This window comes from Haemaphysalis longicornis, unplaced genomic scaffold, assembly GCF_048455015.1.
Source record: "Haemaphysalis longicornis isolate Haplotype H1 unplaced genomic scaffold, Haemaphysalis longicornis Haplotype H1 scaffold_14, whole genome shotgun sequence".
Taxonomy (NCBI): Eukaryota; Metazoa; Arthropoda; class Arachnida; order Ixodida; family Ixodidae; genus Haemaphysalis; species Haemaphysalis longicornis.
Genome location: NW_027526245.1, coordinates 52,919,964 through 52,937,176, shown reverse-complemented (window position 1 = coordinate 52,937,176; position 17,213 = coordinate 52,919,964).

Genomic DNA, 17,213 nt, shown 5'->3' with positions numbered 1-17,213 from the left:
CTACATCCAACTGTTTAAGGCTCTACACAGAGCGCTAAGGTATTCGTGCAACTACCCCCCGTTTTGGTATGACCCCCATTGGTAGCCGCCAATCCTCCTTCATATTAGGAATGAAGCGCCTTAGGTACTCGCGCTGTAGGCGTGTCATGCGTCTCATGTCGTCGTCGTAGTAGTATCATGTGTCACGGTATTGAAACACCGGGGCAATCGTTTTCCAGTGGTTCGCGATAGAACGTCTCATCTACACTCTTAGGCAAAAGAGACTAAAATAGGGGTTTAAGTACAGCCGTAGGTCTTCGCGTTCATTTTCAAGGGGAGTATCTGTGGCAGAGTGTGTGCAGTCTGCACAAACGTGGACCATATTTCCGTCCCCGCCGATCTATAAGGAGTACCAGGAAGGCAAAACGCATGCATTTCGTCTCTTTTCTGCGTCGTTAATCCCCCGTAAAGCTGCCGCCTTTGCCAGTTCGCGCATATGTCTGTGGGCAGTTTTAGATTTCCAAAACACAAGCCATCACAGTTAGTGGGTCCGTTACATGGCGCCACGGGATAAAATATCAATGTTTAATGATAAGAAAAGCGTGTAGGGTTAATCGAGCGGCGGGAAATAAAAGGCAGCGGCGAAGTGCTTCTCTGTGAGGTTATGGTAATACGCTGTGTTGCATATGATTCGCGTGAGGTAATAATGGGAAAGACTCCAAGCTCGTCCGCAATAAGAAAAATATTAGTGGCGATAGCAAACGTTGATTCACTTGCGTAATGAATATGTACATGTTTAACAGACGAGAAAAACGTATTAGTTGCTGATGGCAACTGCAAATTAAAAATGCTCGCTGTAGCTAAGCGTCTTGAAGTTATCTTTTACACTCGGTACATAATGGAATTGTGCCCCACAATGCTAGAAGTGCTGTAAAACGCGGCTGCATTTTCCAGCCCTCATCTTCTAGCAACGGTAACTTGAAGAATTCAGGCTAAGGAACCCCGAATTTCGTTTCTCCGATGGAGAAAAGTGTGGTCTGCTTCCCTATTCTGACACTCACACAGACGACCGCTTTCACATACGATACTAGAGAACATAACATATGTAGAGAACACTAAAAATACACTCAGATTGCGCTAATTTCTGCAGAAACAAATGAGTCTCCCGATAACTCAACCTCCTGTGTCAACACATGTTCAACTCAACTCAACTAGGTTCAACTAGGCTACGAGTTTATTGCTCTTTACGAGAAAAAATTATGGTTGTAAGGGTCTGCCTAGAATTGAACTGAGCGATAGTCCCCACCGTTAGAAAAGCGGATATCGTAAATCGCGGTCACGTTCGCTCGATAGAAATTCGGATACCAGTAACAATGAATCTCTGGCGTTGTGCACAGTACTACACGCTGTAGACTTCAATATTTTGTTACGAAACCCTCCGTCCGGTAGCGCGGTGTAGTGGTAGCGTATTCGGTTTCTTGTGTATAGTTGCGGGAGTCCGTCATTCGGTCCCCGCTTGTGGTAGTTTTTTTTGCTGTTGTTCTGTGACTCCCTTTCAGCAGTTCGTACTTGAAGAGTATCGGAACGAACCAACCGGGTGAAGCGCTCTTGAGGCGAAGGAATCGCTCGTCCGGTTACACTGAGTCCCCAAAGAGTTGAATGATCGCGGCAAAGGCCGTTAGTCCCCTCGAAGACGAACTTTTAGTCTGTTTTGCCAAACAATGAGCGTGCCCGGGACACTCGGCGGTTGCGTTAAGACGCACTCACGAGCGCTCAGCAGTTTCTTTGTATCTTTTCCTGCAATGGCAAACTTGCGGCTTGTAAAACGTCCCGCTTTTAAAATATTAGTCGCCATCACTTCCTACGAAATTGGATGTCCAGCAAAGCCGTTGCAAACCACTACAAATGGTGATGGAGAAGGGTATGAAATGTTTATCGTCGTCTAGGCGGGATCGTCGCTTGCGCTCGGCTAGTATGACAAGGATAAGGGTACAGAGTATCAGCACTCTTTTCTATAATTTTTCTGTACCGCCGCCACATTCATTGATCACTTCGGATTAGGTGACATTTGTTTACACTGCGATGGTTCACGGGCGCCGCAATTTATTGTGTATCCGTTATAGTCGGCCAACTATGGTAGGCTTAGCTTGTTCTCCCTGCTCTGCGGATGGGAGCGCCTGACGTCGTTTGGAATGCGAATCCGAGATAACGCGTGTAACAGATTTTCAGTACCAGAAGTTTGTCGAAAGATGCAGTTTGCTGGAACTTTGATAGTGCTGTGAACAAACGACCCGGTCGAAGCTAACAGAAAGGCAGTAGATGCGGTAATCTTTCAACACTGATGAACGACAAAATGGCCGCTGTTGCTGAATTGTGTTCCTCAGTGGCGGTACTCTAATACCTTCTCTGCTCCGCACTATGCTCGGATTTTTTGGCTGCAAATGCTGGTCCTTGCCAAGCCGCACGCATGTGCTCAGCGTCTCGGGCAGGAACTGCCCTATTTAGTGACAGCAGTCCCGCCTGGCCTTCAAGGGTTACCTGTAGGCCAGGTTACCAAAGGTACCTGTACCAGGAACACATGTTGGGGAGGGGGGGTCCCATTGTTCACGGGAGCCTTATCATCCATAATGCGGTATAGATGCTTGTTTTCTGGTGGTCTTGAAAAAATTCTGATCTCTATGTTGTATGCCTGATTAGCGTGACGCATACTTTGGCGTCTTAAGGAGTACTGACACGAAATTTTCGTGTAACTTTTTTTCACTGCTATGGGTGCGTAATAGCTCACTAAGCATACAATGGCACATTAGACGTCGATAGTAGGGTAAACAATCATTTGTGGCGTCGTTTATTAGTATCAGTATCGGTTTTGACAAAACGAACGCCGAGTGGCCGCTATGACAGGAGGTAGCACTGGACGTCACCATTCCGGTCGCACCGCTGCTGGTCTGGACGCGGACGCCCGCCCAGACCAGCCGAGGTCTTCACCATCCCCCCGCGCCCGGGCGGTATGACGTTAGTCCCGAAACCATGACGTGTACACACGGTGTAGCAGCGTGCACCAACCGCAGCCAGCGCGCCGGCTACGTCACGGGAGCCCCGACGTCGGCAGTTTGGGGAAAGTAGCAGATGATGTCATGCTAGAGCGCTATGGGCTTTGTCGTGCGAGCAGAGATTAAAATGGATTTAAAATATGATATACGAAACGGCTGCTGTTGAAACTTCCTGGCAGATATGGACTGATGAAAAGGAAGCATCTGGCATAGTTTTCTCACCTTTGGAATTTGGTGTCGCTACTCCTTTAAGGCGAGTAAATACTCGAGCTTTTCTGGGGCACGGGCGCGCGGCTCGCGTTCGTCGGCGGCACGCGTTCTAGACTTCGCCAGCGGCAATTTATGTCCCCATACACTCCAACACAGCCGGCGCAGTGGAGCTGTAAGTGGCCAGATTGTAGCCAGCGCAGCCTTCGGCTGGCGTATGCGCAGGAGGTTTTGCGACTTGCGCGCTGGCTCTCGCAATTAGGTAGCAGAAATTGCCAAGCCTAAGCATGGAAACTCATCAGTGGCCAATAGGTCCGCGCTCAACGATGCCTCTGCCGCCATTATTGGCTGGTGTTTGGGAAAGGTCAGAACCAACAATTGGCCAAGTAGGCTGTAGGTTTGGGCGAGATTGATCAGCATCCCAACAGGCATGGACTTGCACTTGGTAGCACAAAACATCACCAACAGCCACAATGCAGCCGTGGCGCAACAAGCCCTGGGAGAAGCTGGACTTTCAAGGAAAGACGGGGCAGCGCCTTCGTTCCTAGTGGCGATGCAGACACCCAACACGGAGCAGGCGAAACTGCTGTCACAGCCACCGACACCCAAGCCGACACCCCAACCGACACCACTACTGGCCAAACGGCGGCCAGGCCGACCCGCAAGTGGCTCCTTACTCCATCACCACCTTCAGTCCCTGAGATATTCGAAGAACCCCTCTTGGATGACTCCGCCATGGACGACATCCCTGTACGGGAAACACTCATGGATGACACCCCCGTGGGCGACGCCCCCATGAACGACACCCCCACGGACGGCGGCTTCCAACAGGACGCAGTCGTGCCTGACGATGATGTCACGCCTGCGTTTTTAGAGCCGCCAATTTCGATAGGGGCGATTTCCCGTGCAAGCCGGGGTAGCTTCCCATGTGTTGTAATGCCACACAAGGTCCGAGCGCTAGGCCGGGGAGACGCTTGCAATGATTTTAGCGGTTGGTGCCCGACGCCACCGAGGCACACGAAGGCACATGGGGACTTCCACAGCCACGGTGGACGCTCAACTCGCAACCGCCTGTGGCAGAACATGCAGCCAGACTCTTTCATCTCGACAATGGGGCAACGCTGCAGGATGGCCGGGGGCCCCGCCAGATGGACAAAGGTGAGGGGCCCCTCGCAAGAGTAAAGGCAGCTTTCCAGACGTGAATTCCTCTTTGAAGGGTCCGCACCCGACCAGAGACGCTTGTACCCGTTAAATAAATGTGGGTGCCCGCCGGCGCGCGGATTCTAACCCGTTACCTCCTGCTTACAAGGCGAGTGCTCTATCTCTGAGCCATCGCTGCGGTGTAAAAAGGTACGACCTTCCTCCAGGAAATTTCCCAACAAAGTCGGGTAACTTTCCAAGCACGAGATTCCCTGTGCAGGGGTGCTTGTACCAATCTTGCTACTGATTGGTGCCCAGTGGGACGGAAATACCACTTCCTTGTAACCAATGATACGGTCCGACGTGGTATTACGGTTTCCAGAATCCCCCGCGTAGAAGGAGCCTGTACCCATTTTTATTCTTCTGGGTGACCAGCGGCTAAAGTCGGTGAGCAGCAGCCTCCCACATCACGTATGCCGCAGTTGTAGAGCGTGTCCAAGCCCTTTATCCCCTGCCGAGGCAATGGAGGCCCCCTCCACTGCCTTCCTTTTTTACTGGAGGATGCCCTGCGGTCCCGGACCCCGCCCAAAGAGGTTCGATGGAACTTCCACGTGGCCACCCACGGCTGCTTTTGGTCAAGCTCCAAGCGCTTATTCCCACGTCCAGGGAGTGCAGAAGCTTCTGACAGCTTGCACCCGTTAAAAAAACCGGTGAGTATTTGGTGGACCAGAATTCGAACCTGGTACCTCCCGCTTATGATACGAGTGTTGTACAACTCGAGCGGTCCGTTGGCAATGGTCCAGTTATGTTAACACGTGCTGATACCGACGTACGTGCACGTGCTGGCACATACACGTATGCATGTTTGTGGGGGGCACCTGGGGGTGTGCGCTTAGAACCTTTTTCAAGGGTAGAAAAACTGCGCGTAATGGACAAGACAAGAACAAAGGGACACGACGGGCGCAGATGGGCGCCCGTCCTGTCGCTTCCTTCTTGTCTTGTCATTTACGCGAGTTTTTCTACCCTTGCAATCCACTACCAACCAGCCCAACAACACGCCGTACTGTGCTCAGAACCGTTACAATCTCTTGTTTGGTGCAATACAGTAGGCCCGCCTACGTGCAGCTTACTCAGCTTTTTCCACTTCATTTGCCTTTACATCTGGTAAATGTCTTGTATGGCGTATCAACAACGGGGAGACTGTCAGATCTTGGCCATATTTTAAGGAGAAAAAAAAGAAAATATTACAAGAAGGTATTACGGGATGCTACCTTAGCAGCTTCGGCAGCCATTTAGTCAGCCTGATAGCCTTTGCTAGATGAACCTTCATCAAGCAATACACCCATGCCATTGCCTTTAGGTAATATTGACTGATTGTTGAGAGTCTGCAAAGAAATTATGCAAAAAACATTCAATATGCAGCTTGTGCCACAATTTATACCTGTCGTTATCTTATTTATTGTGGCATCGACGAGAGAAGGAGAGAGAGAGATAGTGCGAAAAGGGTCTTTATTGCAAAAAGCAGAGCGTTTTGCCGGCGTTTTAATTGCCTACATGCTTATTTGCTATGGGTCAGGATGTAGGGAAAAGAGGCCCTAGAAAAGAGGTTGGAAGAAAAAGAAAAAGAACACTCGCGTGGCTTCACGTGCTTGACAGGCTACTTTTAAAATATGGCACAAATTTGACCGATGTCCTCCAAATAAGGAAACAAACTTTGTGGAACCTGACGCTACCTTAAGGGGCAAGTCTAGGTCCTGGGGTAGTCTTCAGAGTCACCGGCCTTTGATCCAGGCGTTCATTATCTTCAAAAAGAAAAAAAAACGGGACCTTGGTGCCAAGTAGGCCACACATTCTAATAAAATATCGAAGTCTGCCACCTGCATCTCGTAGCTCAAGTCATATTTAACAGCTCGAACCCAGTTGAGGGTCCGCAAGTCTTCAGATGTTGGAGAGGGACGTGGAGGTGGGAAGTGATGTGTCGGAAAAGCGTGAGACATGTTGGTACTTCGCGGAGCCGGGATACGGAAAGATTTCTCGATGCGCCCACCATAGTGCGCCAATCGCGATTGTTCTGGTAGTATTCACAAAAAGTCTAAATTGACGAACGCAGAATACTCTGTTTAAAAGAGAAGCAACGCTTGAAAAAACAGATGTTTAGGCAGTGGAGATAATTAAGGGTATTTGAAATTTACAGCTGCTTCCAAACACACCGAGCCCCAATCATCATTTTTCAAACTGCAGTGCGGGTTTACTTGCGTTACAGAGCATAGAGCACGCTGCCTCCCACTATTTGTGTGTAGTTCTCAGGAGGGCAGTGCACTATACATTAGTGTGGTATGTAGTAGGCATAATTTAATGCGTACTGTCGTATTCAGTTCCAAAAAAGACGAGAAGAAATGATGCGGCAACTCAAAACGAGACGGTTGAAGCTGGCCATCCTGATGTTTTAGCTCGGGGATGCACCACTAAGCCATACGAGCACAAATATCATCATCATTTTTGAAACCCTTAAGGACCCCAGAAGGGTATTACATAAGGGGGGGGGGGCAGAGTCATCAGTAGTGCTGATGTGGTACAAGAAAAATACGGTTGGGTGCATAGTTAATTAGATATTTTATACAACAACAAATCTAATTAGAGAATTTAACAACCAAAATAATAATAAATTAAGAAAGGCAGCAGCGGCAAGTCTTGGGGATTATATAAAATTAAAGCCTCATGTGAGACAACAATAATTCTTTGAATTTCGTTGGATTGCGTTCACGGACAGCTAGGCGCGTGAGCGGAGTCATTTGCATTCATACTGATCTTGATTCCATAATATTAGTTAAAAAATGGCGAGAAAATTTAGGGCTCCTTTAAAATCGCTATTTGTCAGAACTAGTTTGTTTCTTTCGGCTTTTATAACACATGTTAAAACACAACCGAATGCCTATTCACCAATTTGTGCACAGGATTGTCATTTGTAGCAACAAGTGGAAACGCTAGCATTTCTCTAGCGGCAAGATGGCGGTATATGGTCTTTACATTTTGTTTTCTCGCCCTGCAAACCAAGCATTGAGTTATCTTTGCCGTAGGACAACTTTATTTCGTGAGTTAACGGCTACTCACGAGGTGCTGTCGAACAATATCATGAAGCCGTGTGTAGTAGGTGTGAAATGGACGCGAAGATGCGCCAAAGCAGACCCAAAACAACTGTCGCTGAAGCAGACGATAAATTCAGCCAGAATGCGCCCGCCGCGCGGGCGGCGATGAGAAGTGGCAGTGCCCAGGGGACGCTGGGTAATAGCATGATGATGATAATGCTTAAATAAAGAATACAACAGTCCTTGACTTCAAATTTCACAGACCATTAGGCGGTCATAATCAAAGCCGAACGCCAACCACAGCTCGACTTCACCTACGTTCAACATGATGATGATAATGCTTCAATAAAGACAAACTCATACCTCGTACAACGTACAACAAAATTACACCATCTTCCCGTAGGGGAACCCTGAATAGTATGCGAAACAGCCATGGGGTCAACGAAATTTCCCATTTCTAGTTTCGGTAAGTGAAAAGTGTGGTAGTTACCATGGAAACCAAAGGGTAAATACAACGGCTGCTACGTACTTCACCCTCACGGAAACGACGAACTGGGAACTAATGGGCACTTGAATCGACCCCATGCCTGCTTCGCATACTACTTGCGGTTCCTCTACGGGAAGATGGTGTAAAATGTTTTCAATGCATACATTTTTCACCTTGTTTCTTTTATGTTATTTTACCACTATTATTTTCTTTTCTCGCTTCCTCAACCAAGGCGTAAAAACAGCCTTCAAATCGCTTTAAATAATTTTCTTCGAATACCGTAACTAGATAGGAATCTTTCGTTTTTCTCTCAAACCACTGATGGTTGGCCGATCCCCTGGTTGGGTATGCGCCGTTAACCGAGGATCAACATCAACAGTGTAAGTCCCAAGAGGGCCAAAACTGTAGTTAATTGTTGCACAACATGTCGTCCAAAGTTCTAAAGCACGTATGGGGGAGTATGACACTAGAAAAAGTGCCTAAGAAATGGTTCTAGTTTTGTCTTCACCTAGATATTAAGGTATTCAAAATGCTTGGCGAAGTTGACAATAGTGATGGCGGCAAATACGCTGAAAAGTGCGGTGGAAGATATCATGTAAGCTTTCTGTTTTGCGAGATAGCCCTAACGACTTTGTTGCCATCAAAACTATTTTTCGCATTCACTTGGAAACTATTTCTTAAATATATGCATGAGCGTGTATCTGAGACCTTAAACATAAACCATGACCAGCCATGATCAATCCCGGTGCGTTAGTGAGTGCCGGAAGAAAAGGAAAACAAGAAGCACAAGTATGGAGGCCACACGCCTTCTATCCGCTCAATCAGCCACAAGTATTGACAACGACTCAACAAGCGAACCACTTGTCGTACACACGCCGCCCGGGGAAGGGCAAGCTCCCATCGTTGACGTCGTCGACGTCGTTGGCTTGCCGCTGCAGTCCGGAGAGCAACCCGAGTACTTCAGTGCTGCAAGGTCAGCTTATCGAGTGGTCACACATTTTGAGATTTACGAATTTTGTGGTCGCGTTTTTTCTTCGCTGTGTGAACACTACACCCGTGTAGGCGCAGCCTATAGCTATACAGGTTGTCTCAGCCCCAGATGACGTACTCCAAAAATGAATTCCTAACGGCGCTGTGCAGTGACGCTACAAAGCTGCGATTATCTTCCTAGTTGCTGAAATATGTAAAGTATTTGGTTCCGAAAACGTCTAGCGAAATTATTAGCAGTTGCATGTGGGTGTATTGTTTAACGAATATTGTGTTCAAAAGTGCACTGAACATTATGCGTAATTTTTCTGGGAGTTGTTCAGGAATTCTAGCAAATTTTACATCAAAATTAATCGCAGTAGCACGCTAGGTAATAAAGGGAAGGGTTAGAGAGGGGCTGTGGTGTGAAACATTGAGGGCATGTTTGGGAAGTACTCTAGTTAAACAGCAGAAATTCAGTTTTGACTCCTGCATCGTATGCGTTTTATGCTACCTTACCTCACACATTTTGTCTGGCACATTGATGGATTTTCAAAAATGCTGCCCAGTTGCAAAAGCAGACCGAGTTTTTTCGATGGATGTCATGCTGTTACGTACAATGGCAATGATGACTGCTATGGTAATAGTCCCACAAAAAGGATGTGATAACCGTATTAGCCTCGGTCACAACGTTTTCGTTGCCGTTATTGTGCCCTGCAATTCGTGTGCAGGGCCTGATGCGATGTGAACTATAGGTTTCTAGGAGTGTAGGTAAAAAAACGGAACTACGAATTGATTATGAATGCTCAATACTAGCGGCTGATAATTCTTGATTTACACTTTAAACGCGCATTGAACGAATAGTAAACGTTGTCAAGTTGGTTACCGGACCGAACATGAACAGTCGGTTTTGACGGATATTATCTAGGTTACCTAAGAATACGTTACAATTCACGAAGTTTCGCTTGTGTGGCATCTATTGCTATTTTTCTCATTTACTTCAGGACAAATAAATATCATGTTCCGCGACTTAACTAAAAGCGCAAACCATGACCCAGTGTGCTGCGACACCCATAACGGAGAGGACAGGTGTGGCGGCACAAATAAAAAACTTAACATTTTGCACGCCCAAGCAGAAATCAAAATACGGTGGTTCTGTACATTTATGCAATATTTTTTTAAAAGCACGGCACTGAACGAATTTTTTTTTACTTCTGCAGCCACAGCAGTGGGGACCCAGCAAAAGATGCCGCTTTTGGGACAGCAGTCAACGGTCCGCCGAGGTGGTCGCAGTTGATTGATTGATTGTGGGGTTTAACGCGCCGACGCAACGCAGGCGATGAGGCGCGCCGTAGTGGAGGGCTCCGGATTAATTTTGACCACCTGGGGATCTTTAACGTGCGCCGAAATCTCGTACACACGGGCGTTTTTGCTTTTCGCCTCCATCAGAAAAGCTGCCACCGCGGCCGGGAATCGAACCCGCGACCTCGTGCTCAGCTGGTCGCAGTCGACTCCGACGGAACGGTTCGTCGTGTTCATCGGGATGATCGTCATCTTCGGCTGCATTCTCATCCTGCCGGCTTCGTGACATCATCTTCGTAGCGACCTGGTCTTCGTAGGTGCTGGGTTCCCACTAAACTTTTTTACACCCTTTTTGGCCGAAAAGGGTGTAAAAACCTTGTCCCATGGCTACCACCTTTAAAAGGTGTTTTCGCAAAAAAAGGGTGTATGGACGAAAAGAGGGTGTAAGGACGAAAAGAGGGTGTTGAGCTCAACACCTTGAAAAAAGGGTGTTGAGGACGCTCAACACCCTAAATAAAGGGTGTTGAGCATCCTCACACCGTTTTTAAAGGTGATGGCATGCGCAGTACCATGGTGCTGCGCGCGTCATCACCAGGGCCTTGGAGGCTTGCGACCTATCACCATGGTGTCTTAATGCAATTCATGGCGACAGGTGTATGTCTGGAGGCTCTGTAAGTAAATGAAATGCAACAATTTATGACTAATGGCACAATTTTAAGTTATATATACAGTGATCCCTCGCGGCGTCAAACTCGGATATCTTGAAATATCGGTTAACTTAAAATGACACAAAAAAAAAGTAGTAGTCTGAACCAAAAAAGAAGAAATAATTTCACAATTTCCTGCACGTGACGATCACAACGTTGGTGCACTAGAGGGACCACTGAAAACTTATCAGTGTGCTCACTACACATTAGCATTGAAGTGATACAACTAGAGAGAACTGGAGCCCCACTACAATTGCAATCATGTTTTCTGGTGGTAGCTTCCAAAAACAATATCCCATGTGATGTGCACCCGTAGAGATCTTGTATTGGTATTTGTCGTCACAACTTTTTAAAAGGCAGACAACCACATTTATAAGTTCAATTGACCATAAATTGCACAATTCCTTTTGTGTCAAAAATCTTGAGACTCAAGCCGAACGAAACCACGTTTTCCAAACAAACTGTTACAATCGACAGTAAATGTCGCAACATAAAAAAAAAGAAACAAGAATGTTTGAAAAATTCTGTGCATGAATCCTGAGACTAAAACTAATTCACAACCATAAACTATGATTGAGGTGTCTATTAATAAACATTTTTGCAACTTCCCTTAAAACTTTACAGCCAAGCACATACCAAATATCAAGATACAAGCAATTATGAACTTCCTTCCCTCCGAATGCAATGAGGTGGACAGAGCAGTCTGAACTATAAAGAACAGTTATCTTTGACCCATCCTATAGCCGGTATTAATTGAAAAGTGTAGCTGTCAATTTCTTTGTTTGGCAACACTGAAATAGCCACGAACATGGCTGATCGCGCCACGGACATGGCGCTGCTCGTGCCACTGCGGCCGCACGCCGAAGAAAAATATAACACCGACGTGTGTCGCCTGCTTCGTTTCAACCGATTCTCAACAGTGGTGTCATCAAAGTTGTTATTAAAAGCACTCGCATTGGAGTCAAGGCATTACTTTGCGTTCGGCGGGCTAGAGCTTGGAATGTCCAAACCATATCATGCGCTTAGCACGGACAAGTACCGCCGTCTTGCGGAGCTCGATCTAACCCCACACTAAACATTTTTATTCCCAAAAGGGTTCGTTCAGCTTGTCGCCGCAGGAGCACTCTCATAACACAATATTTTACACCCTTTAGGGTGCCTGGATTCTGTCGCTGCAGGAGCACCCTTTTCTGCCCAAAATATCATAGTGTGTTTACTTAGCACCCCAATCTGAGGAGCTTTTCCTGCAAAAGCACCCACCTAAAGGGGTACAAAAAGGGTGCATCATCCTCGGTTCACAAATGGCGCTGCAGGTGTGCAGCCACATATGGCACAGTATGACACACAATTACGGTATGAAACATTCGTGCTTTCCAAGCTCCGTTCTACGAGACATTCCATTGAAGCTCAATGTCAGCTGATAATTTACTTGAACTTTTTGACCCACCGATTTTTGAAACATCTATTTATAAGGTCTAATATTACAGCCAAATTGCAGTACAGAAGTTGTATCATTAGAGGTTGTTGATTATTCGAAACGGTGTTAAAAATTCAATTTTATGTTCATTTTGCTGAACTGCAGTGCACATCCTTCGAGCTTCACTGCACAGCATAAACGTGTTATGCAGTGAAAGCAAGTAGGCGTGCAACACATCAACTGCACAAAAGTTCTTTGAACCTTAAAACCCTTGGCTTCTCAGCACTGCATCAAACTTCCTATCACGGTAGCTACCCGCAATGTTTAGTGCCTTATTCTTGAGCTGAGCAGAAAAACTCAATATTAAGGCAGACCAAATGCAATATGTATACTTCCCTCCGTACTGTGGCTTTATTCTACCCATAAAAGTTGGGTCCTCACTGCCACTTATTTTATTTTACATTATTCTTTTTGCTTCATGAAAAATGACCCTACATAGCAATACCAAGAACTGTAAACATCACAGAACAATGCATATGAGTTCCCTGGTGAAGCCCATGGTTGAAATGTGATGACATTGTTGCTATAGCAGTATTTTATCATGAGTCTAGCTTGTGCATGGTGCCTTGCATTATGTCGCTGCTGGTGGATGTGGGGTCATTTTTCAATGTTGCAAATGAAAAGCCAACAGCCAGTGCCCATTAGTTTCGTCTAGTATTACGAGGTGCTTCATGGGAAGCATCAAACCCGTCTATAGCCCTTTTTAGAGTTGACTAGAAGTAAAATCAGCAAAATAGTATCGATAAAACGTTCAGCATCTTTTTTATTAGCAGCTTTAGTGTTGCTACTTTCCATATTTAGGTTTTTCTGCTTTTCTTAATGACATTTTTGTTTCGCTGAGAAGGTGCATAACCAATGAAAGCTTTTCTGTAAACCTTTGGTAAATATGCAATTGTTAGAAAATATTTTACTAAATAAGGCAGCTTAAACTGAGAATACTTGCATTTAGAAACATTAAAATCAATTTAAATTGATGATACATTTCTGGCTGTTTTTACACAAAGCTGCACATGGGATATTAAGTGCACCGAAGAGGAGGGCTCTGGATTAGCATTGGCAACTTTGGGATATTTATTGTGGACTTAAATCTCCACACATGGGCATTTTCACTTTCTACCTCCACCAGGAAAATGGTCACCAATTTAGAGAGCTATTCTTACTAGTATTTGACGTACATTTTAAAATAATCTCAAGTATTATAGCCACAATATTATTCTCTACAACAAGCACCCAGCGGGTGCTGTTATAGAGAGATTGTGCACTACACCAGACCCTGTACTACACTGTCGAGAGCTTTGCCATCTACAATGACCTCTACAAAGCAAGCTAATACTGGTAAAATGTTTCATACCGTAAGTACTGCATGTTCAAAGCTCACGTGTGAAGTACAGATACTGGTGCTTCAGCAAGAACCGAGGATGAGCACCCTTCCTGGTTCTGAAAAAAAAAAATAAACATGGAAAAATGCTTTAAGCAGGATTAAAAAACAGGGTTGAAAAAAAGTGAGCAAGCAATTCTTTCAAAATATGTAAAGCAATGCAAACAAATATTTATTTCAACTTCATGTCTACAAAAGACAATCTCATTAAGGCTGGTAATGGGGTCTTGGGTAAAAAAAGAGCAGGGAGCACTTATATAAATGCTACAGGGAACCTTCAAGCCAAAAATTGCTTGAGCACTTAAACTAATCACTGTTCAACAAATTCATGAAAATTGAATGGATGACAAACCAGCGGTAAACGCAAAGAACAACGGGACAAGCTTATCCCGTCGTTCTCTTCCGTACCCTGTCTTTTCCGCTGGTTTTTCATCCATTCCACTTTCACTTCACATTCCATTCCACATTCCACTTTGAAGCAAAATATCCGCTTTCAACGCTACATAGGCGAAACACGCAATGAGGCAACCCTTTAGGCCCACAAAAACAATATAATCTTTAAAAAAGCTACAATTTAGTTGAGAAAAACTGACCACAACAAATTGGAATTGACAACTAGATACAGTTGTCACACCCAAGCAAGCCGGCGAAAGATGAACAGATATCTAGCTGTCCTACCCCCTCTTTGTGCCCTTGCCTCTGGAACAGCGATGGGAGCTTCCGTTTCAGCAGTCTGTGCAAATATTGCCTCAGAGGCTCTAAAAAATTCTGCGCTATGCTCGTACAAGACGGCCCCAAGATTTTTGTCAGCTACGTAGACTGCTTTTGTGTGATCCACCGCCGAGACGTAATGCCTTTAATTGAGCATCTAAACTCTTGTGTTCCAAGTATCCAGTTCACCATGGAACAGGAAAATAATGGACAGATCGCCTTGCTCGACGTACTTCTGAAACGGTCGGCCAAAGGATTTATAACCAGTGTTTATCGAAAGCCGACCCACACGGGTAGATACCTGGGGTTCGACTCTGCGCATCCTATAGGCCAAAAATGCTCCGTCGCCGCTGCACTCTTCTCACGCGCATCACGAATCTGCTCTGAGCCTGGTTTGTGCAAGCAAAAGCTAGCCGTGGTAAGGAAGGACCTTCGCAGCAACGGCTACCCTTCAAAGCTTGTGAGGACGCAACAATTGCGGGATTCAGTTGCCTCCTCCGAAAGGGTTCCTGAAGACGGGCAAAAACGCGCTGCCGTCCCCTACACGCAAGGCATCAGTGAAGCTCTTGCAAGGGTGTTTGGCACATATGGCATTAAAATTGCACACGTGCCAACGAACAGGCTTAAGCAGAAGCTGGTACGCGTGAAGGACCCTTTAGAAAAATCAAGATTCCCCGGAGTTGCCTACAAAATTCCATGCAAGGATTGCGACGCACCCTACATAGGTGAAACTGGAAATATTTAAAATAAGAATTCAATAGCACCAGAACGATGTCAAAAAAGGCAATGCAAGCTGAAATGCCTTGGCGGATCATCACCTGGCTACTGACCACGTCATCGATTGGGATTCCGCAAGCATAATCGCATCAGAGAAGTGCCTGTCGACACGACTACTTTTAGAATCAGTGCATATTCAACCAACTAAAAACACGATTAACCAGTCGCGGGGTAATCTCCCCGAGATATACATGCGCACTCTGCACCACCAAACCTATAAATAATCGCGACCTTTCACCCCCCTTTCATTGTGATCAAAGGCCAGTAGGGGCCCAAAATGTCTTTATTTGTTTTTGACCAGGCGAGGGCCTGCTTGTATTTCATCAACACCGAACTAACCCGCCTGAATCACCACTTTATAGACATTGAGCAATTATTTGAATTGGTTTATTGTAGCAAGCTGTCTTGTTTATTTCCTTATTTTTTTGGCATTTCCTGTCTCATTTGAAATTGGGAGACCAGATAGCTTTTACTACGGGCCATGCACTGGCGACAACAAATATTTGATTTCACTTTAAACAATTTGCGGTTATGTTTTATTGCTCACCAGCCAATGACCTGAAATACAAGAGGCTCCTAAAACATGTGCTGGCATTTCTTTCCTGCACTGCAGTACAACTAATCATGACTTTTATCATATTTTGTTCACAAATTGTAATATTGAGAAAGTATTCAGCTGAATGAAAATGTTATTTCAGTAGCATGCGCAATCAACAGGGCCTCAATGACTCTCACCACGTGGTTCACTTGTTTCCGTCACAAATAACCTGATTGCAGCCACATTCCACCCAAGACGAAGGTAACATATCCTCTGGGATGATGAATATTTAAAATGCCTTACGAGTAAGTGCTAAGCACATGAAATTGTGGCATTAAAACCGAAGATCCCTCTGCGGCATCCTTCACTTGGGGCAGCATTTGATCACAAACTTCGAGAAGTTGAAAAATGCTCCATGCTCCGCTCCAGCCAGCAGAAACAATGCAGGACGCAAGTTGGTAGGTGGACCGTTGGCATCCTGCGATTGTGAAGATTTTTTTAGTAGATGCACTTTTTTTTCTACCACTGTTCATTTTTCCGTTAACAAGCAGCTGAACTCCTGCAGGTTCTACGAATCATACAAGCATAATAAAACGCAGCAATGCAGAACAATTGGCAGGGTTACCTCAATTTTTCTTTTCTAGGAATGAAAAAAAATGTAGGTAATCTATACACAACTACAATCAAACCTTTCAATTTTTACCTACTTCACTCCTAACAAGCACACATACACGTTAGACATGTGAGAAAGCTGCTAAATTTATGCCCACGAACTTAATCAGGCATCAGAAATCGGCAGGGAACGACGTGTCACCTTTAAATGGCACTTTTTTCGTTCAAAACACTAAAATGGGCGAGAAAGACCCATAACTATGATTTGGTACCCTTATCTGGTATGGTTTTCAGGCAATGCTTACATCTCACTTCAGTACCTTCAGGTGGTGGAGATCTTTGAAAACTCATTGCGGGCAAGTGGGTTGTGTTCAAGCTCTCGTATCTTGCCAGCATATGCTGGATTCCAGCATTCCCAAATCAACGTGACGACTCGAATGTGGTGGATGCAAGAGAAAGAATAAGCATATGCCAAGGGCGTAGCCGGGGGGGGGGGGAAGGGAGGGGGGGTCCCGGTGCCCCCCCCCCCTTCATAATGTTTTATGTCAAGGCTGGAGTTATCTTTGTGGGTGTTCTTTTCCCCGGGGCTTCTCCTCCAAGCCGCTGCAGCGCTGAGGATGTCACCCCGGGTATCTCCAACCGACAAACTCAGCCTCCGATCAAAACTATACATTTATTTACAGCCCAGTGGGCGGCTAAAAAACAGTGCTCAGGCGGAGCTCGAAGACGACGGGCCGAGCTCTCCTGTGCCCGGACCGCGTCTCTCTCGTCTCCTTGTCTTCATATTCCCTCCACC